The sequence below is a fragment of the Phocoena sinus genome, chromosome X, assembly GCF_008692025.1.
Source record: "Phocoena sinus isolate mPhoSin1 chromosome X, mPhoSin1.pri, whole genome shotgun sequence".
Lineage (NCBI taxonomy): Eukaryota > Metazoa > Chordata > Mammalia > Artiodactyla > Phocoenidae > Phocoena > Phocoena sinus.
Genome location: NC_045784.1, coordinates 68435065 through 68456808, shown reverse-complemented (window position 1 = coordinate 68456808; position 21744 = coordinate 68435065).

Here is a 21744-nt window from a genome sequence, read left to right as displayed (position 1 = left end):
AAAGAAAATGTGATATCTATATGTATCACACTATGTCCTAGTATATAGCTTTATCCTAACCTCCAGTATATATAATGGAATGTTATTCAGTCTTTAAGGAAATTCTGTCATTGCAACAACATGGATGAACCTGGAAGACATTATGGTAAGTGAAATAAGGCAGAGTCAGAAAGAAAAGTACTGCATAATCTCATTTATGTGTGGAATCTAAAAAAATCAAACTTATAAAAGAAGAAAATAAAATGGTGGTTACCAGCTACTGGGGGTTTGGGAAAATGGGGAAATATTGGTCTCAGGGTACATTCAGTTATGCAAGTTGAATAAGTTCTAGAGATCTAAAGTACAGCATTGTGACTATATTTAATAATACTGTATTGTATACTTGGAATTTGCTAATGAAATAGATTCTAAATGTTTTTGCCCCCCCCCAACACACACAAAAGGAAATTTGTGAGGTGATAGATATATTAAGTAGTTTGATTGTGGTAATCAATCACAATGTATACATATATAAAAAATCACATTGTACACTTTAAATATATACAATTTTTATTTGTTAATTAGACTTTAATAAAGCTGGAAAAAAATTTAAAGCACACAAAAAAGACAAAAAAACAATAAAAAAGAGTTAAGTCTTTTAATCACTTATTTAATAGTATAAGCATAAAGCTAAAGCTGGAGGAAGTGCCAACTCCCCCTTTTCCTTTTTTCCCCATGGTATAACCCACTGGTAATAGTTGTATCAGCACTGGTGTGGAGCTTGTGTCACAATTGAGGAAGCCCCAATGAAAGGCTTCCACAGTTTCATGGACCATGAGGATGTGGGCAGGTGAGATTGGTAAGGATGAGAGGGTAGGGATAGGAGTGGAGTGAACCTGAGTAGGGAAAAGTATATTCACGTCTTCCCTGCTGAGGCAGTCTCAGCAGAGGGTCTGAACAGCACAAGATTGCATGGAATCAGATAAAGAGTAATAGAAATGAAGTTGCCCAACGTAGACATGTAAATGTGTGAAAGAGCACGACAGTCAGAGGGCCTGAAACCTTGACTACAACTCTCCTCAGAGACTGCAAAGCATTGTCGGTACACCAAGTCTGGCATAAAGAAGGCAGTTTCCACATGAGACCTGCCAGGAAAAGCCTTTATAATTGCCTACAGTTAAGCCTGAAAAAAAATCACACGTAGGTTTTATTTTTCTTTTTAATACTTATTTTTATTTTATTTTCTTGTGGAAAGAATACTTAACATGAGATCTACTTTTAAACAAATTTTATATGTACAATATGTTATTGTTTTTAAAACATTTTTATTGGAGTATAGTTGATTTACAATGTTGTATTAGTTTCAGATGTATAACAAAGTGAGTCAGTTATACATATACATATATCTACTCTTTTTAAAATTCTTTTCCCATATAGGTCATTACAGAGTACTCAGTAGAGTTCACTGTGCTATACAGTAGGTCTTTATTAGTTCTCTATTTTATATATAGTGTGTATATTTCAATCCCAGTCTCACAATTTATCCCTCCCCTCCTTACTCCTTGGTAACCATAAGTATGTGTTCTACATCTGTGATTCTATTTCTGTTTTGTAAATAAGTTCATGTGTACCTTTTATTTAGATTCCACATATAAGTGATATCATATGATATTTGTCTTTCTCTGACTACTTCACTCAGTATGATAATCTCTGTGTCAATCCATGTTGCTGCAAAAGGCATTATTTTGCTCCTTTTTATGGCTGAGTAATATTCCATTGTATATATGTACCACATCCTCTTTATCCATTCCTCCATTGTTGGACATTTAGGGTGCATCTGTGTCCTTGCTATTGTAAATAGTGCTGTAATGAACATTGGGGGGCATGTATCTTTCAAATTCTTGTTTTCTCGGGGTATATGTCCAGGAGTGGATTTGTCAGGTCATATGGTAGTTCTATTTTTAGTTTTCTAAGTAACCTCCGCACTGTTCTCCATAGTGGCTGTACCAATTAACATGCCAATCAACAGTGTAGGAGGCTATGCTTTTCTCTACACCCTCTCCAGAATTTATTGTTTGCAGATATTTTGACAATGGCTCTTCTGACCAGTGTGAGGTAATACCTCGTTGTAGTTTTGATTTGCAATTCTCTAATAATTAAGGATGTTGAGCCACTTTTCATGTGCTTTTTGGCCATCTGTGTGTCTTCTTTGGAGAAATGTCTATTTAGAACTTCCATTCAATTTTTTGAATGGGTTGTTTATTTTTTAGATATTGAGCTGCATGAGCTGTTTGTATATTTTGGAGATTAGTCACTTGTCAGTTGCTTCATTTGCAAATATTTTCTCCCATTCTGAGGGTTGTCTTTTTGTTTTATGGTTTCCTTTGCTGTAAAAATGTGTTTAATTAGACCCCATTTGCTTATTTTATTTTCATTACTCTAGGAAGTGGATCAAAAAAGATATTGCTGCAATTTACATCAAAGAGTGTTCTGCCTATGTTTTCCTCTAGGAGTTTTATAGTATCTGGACTTACATTTAGGCCTTTAATCTATTTTGAGTTTATTTTTATGTATGGTGTTAGGGAGTGTTCTAATTTTGTTCTTTTACATGTAGCTGTCCAGTTTTCCCAGCGTCTCTTATTGAAGAGACTGTCTTTCCCCCATTGTATATTTTTGCCTCCTTTGTCATACATTAGGTGACCATAGGTGTGTGGGTTTATCTCTGGATTTTCTATCCTGTTCCATTGATCTATATTTCTGTTTTTGTGACAATGCCATACTGTTTTGGTGACTCTAGCTTTGTAGTATAGTCTGAAGTCAGGGAGTCTGATTCCTCCAGCTCTGTTTTTCTTCCTCAAGATTCCTTTAACTATTTGGGGTGTCTGTTTTAATTCCATACAAATTGTAATTTTTTTTTCTAATTCTGTGGAAAATGCCATTGGTAATTTGATAGGGATTGCATTGAATCTGTAGATTGCCTTGGGTAGTATAGTTATTTTGATGATATTGATTCTTCCAATCCAAGAACATGGTATATCTCTCCATCTGTGTTGTCTTTTATTTCTTTCTTTCTTTATTTCTTTTTTATTTCTTAGTATCTTATAGTTTTCTGAGTACAGGTTTTTGCCTCCTTAGTTAGGTTTATTCCTAGGTATTTTATTCTTTTTGATGCAATGGTAAATGGGATTTTTAATTTAATTTCTTTTTCTGATCTTTAGTTGTTAGTGTATAGGAATGCAAGAGATTTCTGTGTATTAATTTTGTATCCTGCAACGTTACCAAATTTGTTGATGAGATCTAGTAATTTTCTGGTAGCATCTTTAAGGATTCTATATGTTTAGTATCCTGTCATCTGCAAATAGTGACAGTTTACTTCTTCTTTTCCAATTTGGACTCCTTTTATATATATTTCTTTTTCTTCTCTGATTCCCATGGCTTGGATTTCCAAATCTATGTTGAATAATAGTGGTGAGAGTGGACATCCTTGTTTTGTTCCTGATCTTAGAGGAAATGCTTTGAGTTTTTACCACTGAGAATGATGTTTGCTGTGGGTTTGTCATACATGGCCTTATTATGTTGAGGTAGGTTCCCTCCATGCCCCCTTTCTGGAGAGGTTTTATCATAATGGGTGTTAAATTTTGTCAAAAGCTTTTTCTACATCTATTGAGCTGATCATATGCTTTTTATTCTTCAATGTCTTAATACGGTGTATCACTTTGATTAATTTGTGTATATTGAAGAATCCTTGCATCCCTGGGATAAATTCCACTTGATCATGGTGTATGATCCTTTTAATGTGTTGTTGGATTCAATTTTTTTTTTTTTTTTTTTGTGGTAAGTGGGCCTCTCACTGTTGTGTCCTCTCCCGTTGTGAAGCACAGGCTCCGGACACGCAGGCTCAGCGGCCATGGCTCACAGGCCTAGCTACTCTGCGGCATCTTCCCAGACCGGGGTACGAAAACGTGTCCCCTGCATCGGCAGGCAGACTCTCAACCACTGCGCCACCAGGGAAGCCCTAATGTGTTGTTGGATTCAATTTGCTGGTATTTTGTTGAGGAGTTTTGCGTCTATGTTCATCAGTGATATTGGCCTGCAATTTCTTTTTTTTTTTGGGTGGTATCTTTGTCTGGATTTGGTATCAGGGTGATTGTAGCTTTGTAGAATGAGCTTGGGAGTGTTCCTTCCTCTGCGAATTTTTGGAAGAGTTTCCAATGGGTAGGGTTAACTCTTTTCTAAATGTTTGATAGAATTCACCGGTGAAGCCATCTGGTCCTGAGCTTTTGTTTGTTGGAAGATTTTTTGGGGGGGTGGGGCAGGAGCTTATTTATGTTTGCTGTGTTGGGCCTTCGTTTCTGTGTGAGCGCTTTCTCTAGTTGTGGCAAGCAGGGGCCACTCTTCATCGCGGTGAGCAGGCCTCTCACTATTGTGGCCTCTCCTGTTGCGGAGCACAGGCTCCAGATGTGTAGGCTCAGTAGTTGTTGCTCACCGGCCTAGTTGCTCCACGGCATGTGGGATCCTCCCAGACCAGGGCTTGAACCCATGTCCCCTGTATTAGCAGGCAGATTCTGAATGACTGCACCAGCAGGGAAGCCCCTGTTGGAAGATTTTTCATCAGTTTCAATTTTAGTAGTTGTGATTGCTCTGTTATTTCCTATTTCTTCCTGGTTCACTCTTTAGGGTTGTACCTTTCTAAGAATTTATCAGTTTCTTCTAAGTTGTCCATTTTATTGGCCTATAGTTGCTGGTAGTAGTCTCTTACGATGCATTGTGTTTCTGTGGTGTCCATTGTAACTTCTCCTGTTACATTTCTAATTTTATTGATTTGAGTCCTCTCCCTTTTTTTCTTGAGTCTGGCTAAAGGTTTATCAATGTTTTTTATCTGCTCAATGAACCACCTTTTAGTTTCATTGATCTTCGCTGCTGTTTTCTTTGTCTCTATTTCATTTATTTCTGCTCTGAACTTTATGGTTTCTCTCCTTCTACTAAATCTTGGTTTTGCTTTTTCTTCTTTCTCTAGTTGGTTTAGCTGTAAGGATAAGCTGTTTATTTGAGATTTTTCTTGTTTCCTGATGTAAGATTGTATTGCTATAAACTTCCCTTTAGAACTGCTTTTGCTGCCTCCCATAGGATTTGGATCATCATGTTTTCATTGTCATTTGTCTCTAAGTATTTTTTGTTTTCCTCTTTGATTTCTTCAGTGATCCTTTGGTTGTTTAGTAACATATTATTTAGCCTCCATATGTTTGTGTTTTAAACAGTATTTTTTTCCTGTAATTGTGTTCTAGTTTCAAAGTGTTGTGGTCAGAAAAAATGCTTGATATGACTCCATTTTTTTTTTTTAATTTACTGAGGCTTGATTTGTGACCCAACGTATGATCTATCCTGGAGAATATTCCATGTGCACTTGAGAAGAATGTATATTCTGTTGCTTTTGGATGGAATGTCTTATAAATATCAATTAAGTCAATCTGGTCTAATGTGTCATTTAAGGCTTGTGTTTCCTTATCAATTTTTGACCTGGATGATCTGTCCATTGGTGTAAGTGTAGTGTTAGTGTCTCCCACTATTATTGTGTTACTGTCGATTTACCTTTTTATGGCTGTTAGCATATGCCTTATGTATTGAGGCGTTCCTATGTTGGGTGCATATGTATTTACAATTGTTATATCTTCTTCTTGGATTGATCCCTTGAGCATTATGTAGTGTCATTCCTTATCTCTTTATATATTTTAAAGTTTATTTTGACTGACATTAGTATTGCTACTCTAGTTTCCTTTCGATTTCCATTTGCATGGAATACCTTTTCCCATCCCCTCACTTTTAGTCTGTATGTGTCCCTAGGTCTGAAGTGGGTGTCTTGTAGACAGTATATATACAGATCTTGCTTATGTATCCATTCAGCCAGTCTGTGTCTTTTGTTTGGAGCATTTAATCCATTTACATTTAAGGTAATTATCGATATGTATGTTCCTATTGCCATTTTCTTAATTGTTTTGGGTTTGTTTTTGTAGGTCTTTTTCTTCAGTTCCTCTTTTGTTCTCTTCTTTTGTGGTTTGATGACCATCTTCAGTGTTGTGTTTGGGTTGATTTTTCTTTCTTGTGTGTGCATCTATTGTAGTTTTTGTTCGTTTGCATTTACCATGAGATTTTGATAAATCAGTCTCTATATACACCAGGTTGTTTTAAGTTACTGGTCTCATAATTTCAAATGCAATTCCCATTTCCTGCATTTGCACTCTCATTTTCTCATAGTTGCTTATTTTGATATCATCTTTGTGTATGGATGATTTCCTGCTTTTAATGTATGTTTCCCTTTACCATTGAGCTTTCCTGTTTGTGATTTTCTTGTTTCTAGTTGTGACCTCTTTTTTTTCCCCCTGCCTAGATAAGTTCCTTTAGCATTTGTTGTAAAGCTGGTCTGGTGGTGCTGAATTCTCTTAGCCTTTGCTTGTCTGTAAAGCTTTATATTTCTCCATTGAATCTGAATGAGTGTCTTGCTGGGTAGGGTTTCTTGGCTGTAGGCTTTTCCCATTCATCACTTTGAATATATTGTGCCACTCCTGTCAGGCCTACAAAACGTTTCTGCTGAAAAATCAGCTAAAAACCTTATGGGGATTCCCTTGTACGTTATTTGTTGCTTTTCCCTAGTTGCTTTTAATATTTTTCTTTGTATTTAATTTCTGTTAGTTTGATTAATATGTGTCTCGGCATGTTCTTCCTTGGGTTTATTCTGTATGGGACTCTCTGCCCTTCCTGGATTTTGGTGACTACTTCCTTTCCCAGATTAAGGATATTTTCAATTTAATCACTTCAAATATTTTCTCAGGCCCTTTCTCCTTCTTCTTCTCCTTCTGGGACCCATATAATTCAAGTGTTGGTGCATTTAATGTTGTGCCAGAGGTCTCTGAGACTGTCTGCATTTCTTCTAATTCTTTTTTCGTTATTCTATTCAGCAACAGTGATTTCCACACTTTCCAGCTCACTCATCCGTTCTTCTGCCATGGTTATTTTGCTATTGATTCCTTCTAGTGTATTTTTCTTTTCAGTTATTGTATTGTTTATCTGTGTTTGTTTTTTCCTTAGTTATTTTAGGTCCTTGTTGAACATTTCCTGTATCTTCTTGATCCATGCCTCCATTTTTTTTCTGAGATCTGGTGTCATCTTTACTCTCGTTACTCTGAATTATTTTTCAGGTAGATTGCCTATCTCATCTTTGTTTATTTTTTCTTGTCAGTTTTTATCTTGCTACGTTATCTACAAAATATTTCTCTGTCATCTCATTTTGTCTAACATACTGTGCTTGTGGTCTCCTTCTGGCAGGCTGCAGGATCATTTTTCTTCTTACTTCTGATGACTACCCTCTGGTGGTCGAAGTTGGTCCAGGGGCTTGTACAGCTTTCATACTGGGAGGGACATTTATCTGTCCTCTGGTGGGTGGATCTGGGTCTTGCCCCTCTGGTGGGCAGGTTTGTGTCAGGTGGTATGTTTTGGGATGGCTGTGGGTTTAGTATGACTTTAGGCAGCCTGTCTTCTGATGGGTGGGGCTGTGTTTCTGTGTTGCTTGTTGTTTGGCCTGAGACATCCCAGTACTGGAGCCTGCAGGATGTTGGGTGGGGCCAGGATTTTGTGCCAAGGTGGGGATGTTCAGGAGAGCTCACACCAATTCATATATGCTGAGATCTCTGCTACCAGTCCCTGTGCCCTCAGAGTGAGCTACAGTCAACTCCTGCCTCCCCAGGGGACCCTACAAAACCCCTAAATAGGTCTAGCTCAGGTTCCTATGGAGATGCTGCTCTGTGCTGTGTCCCAGTGTATGTGTGACCTTGTGTGCACACTCCAAGAGTGGAATCTCTGTTTCCCCCAACTCTATGGAGCTCCTTCACTGAAGCCTCACAGGCCTTATAGGCTAAATGCTCTGGAGGTTCTTCCTCCCATTGCCAGATCCTCAGACTCTTGGAGGGCAATTTTTATGTGGGAATATCCCCGTGTGACCTGTGTAGGTCTATTTATTTATTTTTTTATGGTGCGAGGTCTATTTTAGTATGGATGACTGCCACCACTTTCCTCACTTTATGCTGGCCATTTTCCCCTTGATAGGGGGTTTGACTGGTGTTATGGTGACCAGAGCCTGCCCTAGATATTGAGCAGGGTCTCCCCTTTGCTCTGTGGTTGTCACTGCCCTGTCAGGGGCAGGGTCTCTTCCCTAATTGTTGAAGGAGAGGCTGCCAGATCTGTTTCTTAGCTGTGTTTCTGATCTGTGTTGTGAGGTATGTGGGATTGGATCACTTCCACTGGGAGGGAAGCCACTGAGTATCCCCTTTCTGGAACTGTTCACATGTGAGTGTGCTCTGTTGTGTCCCCTTTCACCTAATGTGTGGGCACACAAATTTCACTGTTGCTGGCACTGCTTTCAGTCTCACCTTAACCATGTGTATGCCAGCAATTGTTCTTGTTGACCCTCAAGCGTTATTGTCACTAGGCCACTGGCACAGATCCACTGAAGTCAGGTCCCAGGACTGCAGTAGTCATAAACTGCAGCTCATACTCTGGCCTGGCCTAACCCCCATGTGTATGCACCCACAAGGCCCATAGCTTCTAAAGCCAGACCTGTCTCAGCTGCAGGAGCACTTGTTTTCTGTTCAGAGGTTTTGTAGGCACTGAATTTAGGAAGTTGTCAGTGGAGGTGTAACTCCTCTATACATGCAGCCACGAGGAGATATTTCAGTTCTTTTTCTGTAGTCACACAGCCTCAGGGGCTCAGCTGTGGTTTCCACCCCACCTCTGGTCAGATTTCCTAGTGGTGCTAGCTCTCTGCATGCTCCCAGGAGAGCAGGGCAGGTCCCAGCATCTTCAGGCAGATTTCTTAGTGGTAGGAGCTATCAGTGCCCTCCAGAGATAGTGGGGGCAGGTCCTGGGGCCCACTAGTGGATTTCCTAGTGGCCAGAGTGATCTGAACCATCCTGGGAGAGTGGGAGCAGGTCCCAGGGCCAACTGGTGGATTTCCTAGTGGCAGGAGCTATCTGAACTCTACAGTGTCAGCTGGGGTGGGTCCTGAGGTCTGCTGGCAGAATTCCTAGTTATGGCAGTTATCAGGGCACTTCTGGGTCAGTGGGAGCAGGGCCTGGGACCTGCTGGAAGATTTCCTAGTGGCCAGAGCTGTCTGTGCCTTACCAGGTCAGTGGGGGCAGGCCCTGGCACCCACTGGTGGATTTCCTAGTGGAGGATGCTTTACATGCCCTCCCAGGACAAGGGGTGTGGTGCCTGGTGTCTTCCTGTGGGTATGGAAGAGGTCACCAGTGGCTGTCTCTGGAGCTCAAAATGGTGGCCGTCACTCATGCTTGACCCTGGAGCTCCTGTAGGCAGTGTCCTGTTGGCTGGGAGCACTCACAGGGAAAGAAGCTCTTTTGGTGGTCCCACCCCTCTCCTCATGCACCTCCCAATAATGGTGCCCTGTCTCTCTGGTGGGCCCCGGCTTCTGAGTACACCCTCAGTTGCCACAGCCCAGCCTCTTCAGGCTGTTTCTGCACATCTAACCCTGGTCCACTCCCTGGGTCTGACTAGCAGAGCCTCAGTTTCAGTACCCAGCCACCACCCCCACTGACAGAGGAATATTTCAGGTTGGGGAGCACAGGGTGGTGGTGCCGACCCTCTGTGCAGGTTACTCTTCATTTTGCCTTCCACAAACCAATTGCTGCTCTCTCCTCCTAGGCTCTGAAGCTCGCTCTCCATCCAGGCTGACCTCCCCATTGGTGAGGAGACTTTCCAGAGTGTGGGAACATTTCCTCCTTCACAGCTCTCTCCCTGGGGTGCAGACCCCATCCAGACTCCTTTTTCTTTTTCTTTTTGTCCTACCTGAGGTCTTCTGTCAGTGCTCAGTAGCCGTTCTTTGGGAATACTTCCACTAATAGATGTATTTTCAATATTTTAATGGAAGAAGTTGAACTCCATGTCCTACTTCTCTGCCATCTTGATCAGTCTCTTCACACACAGGTTTTTTAACAAGGAACTGGACCCCACAATTTTGAAGGTAGAATCTAGGAGATTTGTTGGTAGACAAGACATTGGAATCAAGGATGACACTCAAAATGACTTAAGAGGGCTTCCCTGGTGGCGCAGTGGTTGAGAGTCTGCCTGCCGATGCAGGGGACATGGGTTCATGTCCCGGTCTGGGAAGATCCAACATGCCATGGAGCTGCTGGGCCCATGAGCCATGGCCACTGAGCCTGTGTGTCCGGAGCCTGTGCTCTGCAATGGGAGAGGCCATAACAGTGAGAGGCCTGCGTACAGTGAAAAAAAAAAAAAAAGACTTGAGAAACTAGAAGAATGGAGTGGCCATTAACTGAAATGGAAAAAAACTCATGAAGATCAGGTTTGGGGACAGATCATGAATTCAATTTTGAACACATTGAAGGATTTTTTTAAATGTTTAATTAATTAATTTTCTTCTTATTTTAATTAGGTAGTATATTCATATGGTTAAAAATTAAAAAAAATAATAAAGAGAATAAGGAGAAATTATAATGAGAAGCTTTGCTTCCACCTTTGTCTCATTCTACCTCATTTTTCCTGATAACCCTAACTACATTTATTAGTTTTCATTTTCCTGCAGTGCTTCTTTATGCCCATACAAATACAAATCTATATTTTATTTTCACCCTTTTCTTTCCCAAATGAAGTATTTTATACACTCTATTACACATTAGTGTTTTGGTGTGATGTTATGATTTTTTTCCTGAGTATATTCTGGACATATTTTCATATCAATGCATAGATATATTTCTCATTATTTTTTTGAAACTGCAGAGTATCTGACTGAGTAGATGTGCAGTAGTTTTAACCAGTCTTCTACAGATTTATCCTTAAGTTATTTATAGTGTTTTGTCATCACACATACACACACACACACAAAGTTGTAATACATAACCTGTAGAGAAGTAAAACATGAAGGAAAAGAAGAAGCCATAGTACAGAAACATAAATATTAGACTAATAAAAGTTTAACTATTCTAAATTTCAAAAAATATGCAAAATTAAATCATAAACAGAAAAAAAGCTATTTAATATATACTGCTATCAAATTTTTGCTCTCCTTCAGCAATCCCACTACTGGGCATATACCCTGAGAAAACCATAATTCAAAAAGAGTCATGTACCAAAATGTTCATTGCAGCTCTATTTACAATAGCCAGGAGATGGAAGCAACCTAAGTGTCCATAATTGGATGAATGGATAAAGAAGATGTGGTACATATATGCAATGGAATATTACTCAGCCATAAACAGAAATGAAATTGAGTTATTTGTAGGGAGGTGGATGGACCTAGAGTCTGTCATACAGAGTGTAGTAAGTCAGAAAGAGAAAACAAATACTGTATGCTAACACATATATATGGAATCTAAGAAAAAACAAAACAAACGGTCATGAAGAACCTAGGGGTAAGACAGGAATAAAGACACAGACCTATTAGAGAATGGACTTGAGGATATGGGGAGGGGGAAGGGTAAGCTGTGACAAAGTGAGAGAGTGGCATGGACATATATACACTACCAAACGTAAAATAGATAGCAAGTGGGAAGCAGCCACATAGCACAGGGAGATCAGCTAGGTGCTTTGTGACCACCTAGAGAGGTGGGATAGGGAAGGTGGGAGGGAGGGAGATGCAAGAGGGAAGAGATATGGGAAGATATGTATATGTATAACTGATTCACTTTGTTATAAAGCAGAAAATAAAACATCATTGTAAAGCAATTATACTCCAATAAAGATGTTAAAAAAATCTGCTCTCCTTAATATACAAAGAGATTAAAATATTGAGAGACTATATTAGATACACATAAGAATAAAAGCCCTCATAAGAATTAAAGATATTATCAAAAAGAAAAAAAACAGTCAAAAAATGGACAGAAGACCTAATAGACATTTCTCCAAAGTAGACATACAGATGTCCAACAGGCACATGAAAAAATGCTGAATATCACTAATTATTAGAGAAATGAAAATCAAAACTACAATGAGGTATCACCTCACACTAGTCAGAGTGACCATCATTAAAATAACTGCAAATAATAAATGCTGGAGAGGGTGTGGAGAAAAAGGAACTCTTCTACACTTTTTGTGGGAATGTAAACTGGTGCATCCACTATGGAAAACAGTATGGAGGCTCCTTTTAAAACTAAAAAGAGGGCTTCCCTCATGGCGCAGTGGTTGAGAGTACGCCTGCCGATGCAGGGGACACGGGTTCGTGCCCCAGTGCGGGAAGATCCCACATGCCGCGGAGTGGCTGGGCCCGTGAGCCATGGCCGCTGAGCCTGCGCGTCCGGAGCCTGTGCTCTGCAATGGGAGAGGCCACAACAGTGAGAGGCCCGCATACCGCAAAAAAAAAAAACTAAAAACAGAGTTACTATATGATCCTACCAACCGGCTCCTAGGCATATATCTAGAGAAAACTCTAATTTGAAAAGATATGTGTACCCCAATGTTCATAGCAGCACTATTTACAATAGCCAATATATGGAAGCAACCTAAATGTCTGTCGACAGATGAATGGATAAAGAAAATGTGGTATATATATACATATATATGTATATATATTACTCAGTCAAACAAGAATGAAATAATGACATTTGCAGCAACATGGATGGACCTAGAGATTAAGTGAAGTAAGTCAGACAGAGAAAGACAAATATCATATGATATCATTTATATGTGGAATCTTAAAAATGATACAAATGAATTTATTTACAAAACAGAAAGTGACTCACAGACATAGAAAATAAACTTATGGTTACAAAAGAGGAAAGGGGAGGGGGAGGGATAAACTAGGAGTCTGGGATTAACATATTCACACTACTACATATGAAACAGATAAACAACAAAGACCTACTGTATAGCACAGAGAACTATATTCAATACCTTGTAATAACCTATAATGCAAAATTATCTGAAAAAGAATATATATACATAACTGAATCATTTTGCTGTACACCAGAGACTAACAGAACATTGTAAATCAACTATAGTTTAATTTTAAGAAAGATTTAAGAAGAACTAAAGATATTGTACAAGAATGGTCCAATAATAAAATAATAAAGACAATAACACAAATACAATAGAAGAACATTTTCTATAGTTTACAAAGTTCTGAATCCAGAAATACAAATTGTTTAAGATCAAATAATACTGATTTCACACATTTTTATAAATATTTGAATTTCAAGATAAAATAAAATTACATAAACAGGTTGGTAAAATAAAAACATGATCTGTAAAGTGCTACTTTCAGGTCTTTCTACAACATTAAAAAGCAGAAAAGCAGTATGTATAAAGTTTCTTAGGTCAACTTGCCAGCAGAACAATGAATAACAAAAATAAGGCATAAAATCAGACCAGTAAATCTGGCTAAGAGTAAAGGGAAAAAAAGCTAAAAACATTTTAAAAATTTGAAAAATTCTTTCCAAATATGATATACTTTAAGCCAAATATAAGAAAGGTAGAGGAAGCTAATTATTCTTTCTAAGAGAGCAAGGTCCTCTAACTTGACTTATCAATATACCATTTGGAAATTCTCCAAATGTGCTAGGCTGTTTTCCTGATTCAGTATGGCTGATTCCAATGGAGTGCTTATACAAAGAAATATATGTATATATAAAAAAAACACATGTCCTATCTCTTTGTCCACTCCCACATCTAGCTGCTAAATGACTGAATAGTATAAACCTGCTTTATCTTAACCTCCAGCTTACATTCTAAGGGTAGAAGTTGAATGATTTCTAGATAAACAAAGAAAGTGTTCACAAAAAACCCATGCATGATATTTTGAGGGAAGGAGAAAGTCTGTTTTTACTTTCTATAACAACAAAAATAATAACTGTAATGGTTTACATTTCTTGAGTCCTCACTGTGTTTGAGAAATTATGCTACATGATATATATATGTACATTTTTTTCATTGTATGGAATAGGCATCTTTGTTATCTTCATTTTACAGATGAGAAAACCAAGACTCAGCAATATTAATACGCTTGCCCAAGATTATGTAGCTAGTCAATCATAGAGCTGGGTCTTGAACCCAGGTAGTTCAAATCTAGCATCCATATGTGCTATGATCATCGGCAGGGGCAGATGGCTCCCCACCCAAGTTTTGCTTTGGATGTGGAGACTGAGAGACCACACACACAGACACAAAGACATGAAAAACTTATTACTTAAATAATTGTGATCTCTGGGAAGACTAAGACAGGTCTCTCAAGGAGGTTAAAAATGGTTTGAGAGGGCAAAGAAAAAAGACTGGCTAGGGGCCTTTATTGCAATTAGCAATAGGGGTAAGTGTTCCTGTGTATGGGAAGGGGATTTCATGGTTTAAATCTCACATTGGTCCCTAAGAAAGAAGCACTGAAGCATTCTTATCAGTTTATCCAGAAGTAGAGTACAAGGTGAAGGAGAGGGAGTGAAGTCTAAAAACTGTCAGTAGTCATAATCAAAAAATGGTGTCAAATTTCTCATTACAATTCATCCTTTATGTTTAACTGATAACTGAAACACAACTTGTTTCATGTAATTTCATTTAAACTTGTTTGAGGAAGGCATTATTATAATTTTTGAGGCCTGCAGCTTGAGGCCTGTAAGGAAGGTGAATGCTACATTGAATGCCTTGTTCAATAGCCCAGCATTCTGGAACTGAGAATGTGACTTGGTCACATAAATACTATCTGGAACTCTGAAATGGATGAAGATTGATCTAATGGGACCTTATATTTTGGCTTCAGTAAGTATAGACATGTATTATCTTTATTTATATTTGGGTATCTGTGAAGCAAGAACTTTCCAGAGTCATTTAACAGAAATGGGAGAAACTTAGGAAATGGCCTAAGAGTTTGTAAATATGTGCAAATGGGACCATTTGTAGCCAAGGCATCTAGTATTAAGATGACTGCCTGAAGTTTGGCCAATCGTGCTGGCCTTTGGGTCCTAACCTGTATCAGGGACATTTTAGTTAAGAGAGGGAAAGCAGTAATATTTTACTGAGCTACATCACATATGAACTCCTATTACTGTTTACTTGGTTGCCCCCAAGGGCCTCCCCAAGTAACCAGGGGACCTGGAAAAGGGTGACCTCCTCCATCATTGTGGCATTTGGCAAGGCACTAGGATAGCTGAAGATACTCCCTTCTGCATGTGGAATATGCCAGAGGGTCCAGTTTGGGTTCCATCATGTACCAAAGATGACTAAGTAGTTGTGCTAAGCTTGTGAGGTACTGTTTCTGTGACCTAAGGCATAAGAGGGAGCTAGGTATGAAGGTTCTCAGGCTCAGGGCCTGTGAGATCCTCCATTTCCAGGAGAGTCGAGTATGTATCTAGTAATTCCCACTGTAATGTATAGCTCAAACTGAGGAGTGCAGTTTCTTACATCGAAAGCCCATGGACAATGTAAGGATATCATGAGGCATATGAAAATGTTGCTAAAACCTCTAAAATGAAGGAGTCTCTGGGGGCACTAATAAGAGTACTTCTTGTATTCTTTCATTGGAGGGAGTCCCAAAGTGGGACAATCTGAAAGTGCATAAGTGAGATTAAATGAAATTTGCAAATGAATAATATGTTGCCTTGATAGACCAAATAAGCCTAAAATATGTTGGGGGTGTTGAGATTCAATAACTGTTTCTTGACAGCATCAGGGATGAAACAACCATTGGTCTACCAAATAATTTTCAGGAATTTAATCAAGATAGCAGGTCCTTGCACTGTGTGTGGAGCAATGGATCATCCCCTTTTTGCAAGCAATTTTGTATTTTTTCATCCTTAATGAGTGTGTCAAATGAATCCCCTAGGTGGAAGATGTCATCAATGTAATGTCATACCTGTGCTTCTGGAGGAAGGTGGAGAGAATTAGGATCTTGCCTGCGGAGACTGTGTGATGGCAAGGCTGTTGATGTACCCCATATGTAGCCTGGCAAAGAGATATTTTTTTCCTGTCAGAGGTTAAGGTGAACTGCAACTGAGAGACTGTTGAAATAAGCAATGAATAAAACTTCAGCCAAATTTTTAATAACAAAATATTTTCCTGTTGCTATTTAGATGGAGTAAGTAATTTTCATATAATTGAGTATTTGGTATGGGGATTTTAATGGATGGGACCACGACATTAAGGTTTCAGTAATACACTGTGGGACACCACTCATTCTTTCCAGAGTTAAAAGAGGTAATGTTGGACTGTTAAATAGAAGAGTGGTCATAATTATCTCTTCACTCATTAGGTAATATATATTATGTTTCAATCCTCAAAGACTCTCTTGTTTTTTTAAATAGTCACAATGCTGTACATTACATATCCATGATTTATTTATTTTATAACTGTAAATTTGTGCCTTTTGACCCCCTGCACCCATTTTGCCTACCTCCACTGCCCACCTCTATAAGCTCATTTTTTTAGATCCCACATGTAAGTGAGACCATACAGTATTTGTCGTTCTCTGTCTGACATATTTCACTTTGCATAATGTCCTCAAGGTCCCTCCATATTGTTGTAAAAGGAAATATTTTATTATTTTTATGGCTGAATAATATTCCTCTGTGTGTGTGTGTGTGTGTGTGTGTATTTCACATTTTCTTTATCCATTCGTCCATCGGTAGACACCAGGGTTGATCCCACCATGTCTTGGCTATTGTACATAATGTAAGGAACATGGGAGTGCATATCGTTTTGAATTAGTGTTTTCATTTTCTTCAGATAGATAACCAGAAGTGGAATTACAAGATCTAACAGTAGTTCTATTTTATATTTTTTGAATAACCTCCATATTGTCTCCATAGTAGTTGCATGAATTTACATTCCCATCAATAATGCACAAGTGTTCCCTTTTTTCCACATCCTCACCAACACTTGTTATTTGTTGTCTTTTTGATAATAATCATTTGAAAGGGTGTGAGGTGATATCTCGCTGTGGTTTTGATTTGCATTTTCCTGATGAAGATTGATGTTAGAGCATCTTTTCATGTATCTATTTGACAACTCTATGCCTTCTTTGTATCTTTTGCCCATTTTAAAATCAGATTGTCTGTTTGTTTTGTTTGCTATTGAATTGTGTGAGTTCTTTATGTATTTTGAATATTTGCTTCTTATCAGATACATAATTTGCAGATATTTTCTCTTATTCCATAGGTTGCCTTTTCATTGTGTTGATGGCTTCCTTTTTTGTGCAGAATCTTTTTAGTTTGATGTAGTCCCAGTTGTTTATTTTTACTTTTGTTGTTTTTGGTGTCAAATCCAAAAAAATCCTTGTTAAAATCAATGTCAGTGAGGTTATTGCCTATGTTTCCTTCTTGTAATTTTATGATTTCAGGTCTTACATTCAAGTCTTTAATCCTGAGTGATTTTTTTTGTGTGTATGGTGTTAGATCATGGCCCAGTTTGATTCATTTGCATGTAGTTGTCCACTTTCCCCAACACCATTTATTGAAAAGACTGTCCTTTCTCCATTGTATATTCTTGGCTCCTTTGTCATAAATGAATTGACCTTATATGCATGGATTTAATTCTGGGTTCTGTTCCTTTGATCTATGTGTCTGTCTTTATGCCAATACCATAATGTTTTGATTATATAGCTTTGTAGTATAGTATAAAATCAAGGATTATGATTCCTCTAGCTTTGTTCTTCTTAAGATTGCTTTGGCTATTTGAGGTCTTTTGTAATTTTAATTTTACTTGGCCAATTAATTATTTTAACTTAGGGAGGCATGGGAGTCCCACCCTCTCAAGCCAGTTTGTGAGTGCCAAATACTTAATTTTAATTTGTTACTTATTGTATCAGAGCATCCATACCCAGTATGTGATATTTTATGCAATTGCTGCTATGACTAAGGGGAATTTAGTGGATATAATAGTTGTAATGGCTAAAGTAAGGCATTTGTTCTTTATTTTATATTTGGTAACTATCCCAAGATTATAAGGGTACCATGTTTAAATTTAGTGTTCTAGCTACAGTAGTTCCTTTTAACCTGTACAACATATTCAGCAACCAAGAAAAAAGTTACAAGAAATACCAAAGTCAAAATATACATTTTGAAGAGACAGAGCAAGGAGAACCAGACATGACAGAGATTTTGGAATTATCAACTGGTAGTTTAAAACAGCTATGATTAATGTACTAAGGTCTCTAATGGATAAAGTAGATATAGCAGGTAAGAACAGATGGACAATGTAAGTAGAGAGATGTAAATCCTAGGAAAGAACCAAAAGAAATGTTGGAGATAAAAAATAATGTAACAGAAATTAAGAATGCCTTTGATGGGCTTATTAGTAGACTGGACACAGCTGAGGAAAGAATTTCTTAGCTAGAGGGTATATCAATAGAAATCTTGAAAACTGAAAATGAAAGAGAACAAAGACTGGAAAAAAAACACCCCAGAATGTACAAGGACTGTGGGACAGCTACAAAGGTGTAACATATTTGTGATAGGAATACCAGAAGGAGAAGAAAGAGAAAAATGAATAGGAGGAATATTTGAAACTATAATGACTAAATTTTTCTGAAATTAATGTCAGACATCAAATCACAGATCCAGGAAGTTCACAGAACGTCAGGCAGGAAAATGGTCAAAAAATCTACACCTAGGCATATAATACCGAAAATTAAAGATAAAGAAAAAAATTCTGAAGAAGGTCAGAGGAGGAAAATCACCTTACCCATAGAAAAACAAAGATAAGAATTACAAAAAAAAAAAAAAAAAAAAAGAATTACATCCAACTTCTCCTCAGAAACCGTGCAAGCAAGAAGAAAGTAAAGTAAAACATTTAAAATGTTAAGAGAAACTCTCCCCCCCCCACAAACCTAAAGTTCTATATCTTGCAAAATTATCCTTCAAAAGTGATGGAGGAATAAAGACTTTCTCAAACAAAATCTGATGTAATTTATTGACAGTGTATCTGCCCTGCAATAAATGTTTTAAAAAGTTCTTTAGAGAGAGGAAAATTAATATACATCAGAAACGCAGATCTACATAAAGTAAGGAAGAACTTTAAGGAAGGAATAAGTGAAGGTAAAATATATATTGGTGTATAGATAATATTCATATCATGTAATATATATTCTATGAGAGAGAGAGAGAGAATGTTAAGGAATTTCTTTTTTATTTTTTTAAACATCTTTATTGGGGTATAATTGCTTTACAATGGTGTGTTAGTTTCTGCCTTATAACAAAGTGAATCAGCTATACATATACATATGTTCCCATATGTCTTCCCTCTTGCGTCTCCCTCCCTCCCACTCTCCCCATCCCACCCTTCCAGGCTGTCACAAAGCACCGAGCTAATATCCCTGTGCCTTGCGGCTGCTTCCCCCCAGCTATCTACCTTACTACGTTTGTTAGTGTGTATATGTCCATGACTCTCTCTCGCCCTGTCAAAACTCACCCTTCCCCCTCCCCATATCCTCAAGTCCGTTCTCCAGTAGGTCTGCGTCTTTATTCCTGTCTTACCCCTAGGTTCTTCATGACATTTTTTTCCCTTAAATTCCATATATATGTGTTAGCATACGGTATTTGTCTTTTTCTTTCTGACTTACTTCACTCTGTATGACAGACTCTAGGTCTATCCATCTCATTACAAATAGCTCAATTTCATTTCTTTTTAAGGCTGAGTAATATTCCATTGTGTATATGTGCCACATCTTCTTTATCCATTCATCCGATGATGGGTGCTTAGGTTGTTTCCATCTCCGGGCTATTGTAAATAGAGCTGCAATGAACATTTTGGTACATGACTCTTTTTGAATTTTGGTTTTCTCAGGGTATATGCCCAGTAGTGGGATTGCTGGGTCATATGGTAATTCTATTTGTAGTTTTTTAAGGAACCTCCATACTGTTCTCCATAGTGGCTGAACCAATTCACATTCCCACCAGCAGTGCAAGAGTGTCCCCTTTTCTCCACACCCTCTTCAGCATTTATTGTTTATAGATTTTTTGATGATGGCCATTCTGACTGGTGTGAGATGATATCTCATTGTAGTTTTGATTTGCATTTCTCTAATGATTAATGATGTTGAGCATTCTTTCATGTGTTTGTTGGCATTCTGTATATCTTCTTTGGCGAAATGTCTATTTAGGTCTTCTGCCCATTTTTGGATGGGGTTGTTTGTTTTTTTGTTATTGAGCTGCATGAGCAGCTTGTAAATTTTGGAGATTAATGCTTTGTCAGTTGCTTCATTTGCAAATGTTTTCTCCCATTCTGAGGGTTGTCTTTTGGTCTTGGTTATGGTTTCCTTTGCTGTGCAAAAGCTTTGAAGTTTCATTAGGTCCCATTTGTTTATTTTTGTTTTTATTTCCATTACTCTAGGAGGTGGGTCAGAAAGGATCTTGCTGTGATTTATGTCATAGAGTGTTCTTCCTATGTTTTCTTCTAAGAGTTTGATAGTTTCTGGCCTTACATTTAGGTCTTTAATCCATTTTGAGCTTATTTTTGTGTATGGTGTTAGGGAGTCATCTAATCTCATACTTTTACATGTACCTGTCCAGTTTTCCCAGCACCATTTATTGAAGAGGCTGTCCTTTCTCCACTGTACATTCCTGCCTCCTTTATCAAAGATAAGGTGTCCATATGTGCGTGGGTTTATCTCTGGGCTTTCTATCCTGTTCCACTGATCTATCTTTCTGTTTTTGTGCCAGTACCATACTGTCTTGATTACTGTTGCTTTGTAATATAGTCTGAAGTCAGGGAGCCTGATTCCTCCAGCTCCTTTTTTCGTTCTCAAGATTGCTTTGGCTATTCGGGGTCTTTTGTGTTTCCACACAAATTGCGAAATTTTTTGTTCTAGTTCTGTGAAAAATGCCAGTGGTAGTTTGATAGGGATTGCATTGAATCTGTAGATTGCTTTGGGTAGTAGAGTCATTTTCACAATGTTGATTCTTCCCATCCAAGAACATGATATATCTCTCCATCTATTTGTATCATCTTTAATTTCTTTCATCAGTGTCTTATAATTTTCTGCATACAGGTCTTTCGTCTCCTTAGGTAGGTTTATTCCTAGATATTTTATTGTTTTTGTTGCAATGGTAAATGTGAGTGTTTTCTTGATTTCACTTTCAGGTTTTTCATCATTAGTATATAGGAATGCCAGAGATTTCTGTGCATTAATTTTGTATCCCGCAACTTTACCAAATTCATTGATTAGCTCTAGTAGTTTTCTGGTAGCATCTTTAGGATTCTCTATGTATAGTATCATGTCATCTGCAAACAGTGACAGCTTTAATTCTTTTCCAATTTGGATTCCTTTTATTTCCTTTTCTTCTCTGATTGCTGTGGCTAAAACTTCCAAAACTATGTTGAATAACAGTGGTGAGAGTGGGCAACCTTGTCTTGTTCCTGATCTTAGTGGAAATGCTTTCAGTTTTTCACCATTGAGGATGATGTTTGCTGTGGGCTTGTCATATATGGCCTTTATTATGTTGAGGAAAGTTCCCTCTATGCCTACTTTCTGCAGGGTTTTTATCATAAATGGGTGTTGAATTTTGTCGAAAGCTTTCTCTGCATCTATTGAGATGATCATATGGTTTTTCTCCTTCAATTTGTTAATATGGTTTATCACATTGATAGATTTGCGTATATTGAAGAATCCTTGCATTCCTGGAATAAACCCCACTTGATCATGGTGTATGATCCTTTTAATGTGCTGTTGGATTCTGTTTGCTAGTATTTTGTTGAGGATTTTTGCATCTATGTTCATCAGTGATATTGGCCTGTAGTTTTCTTTCTTTGTGACATCCTTGTCTGGTT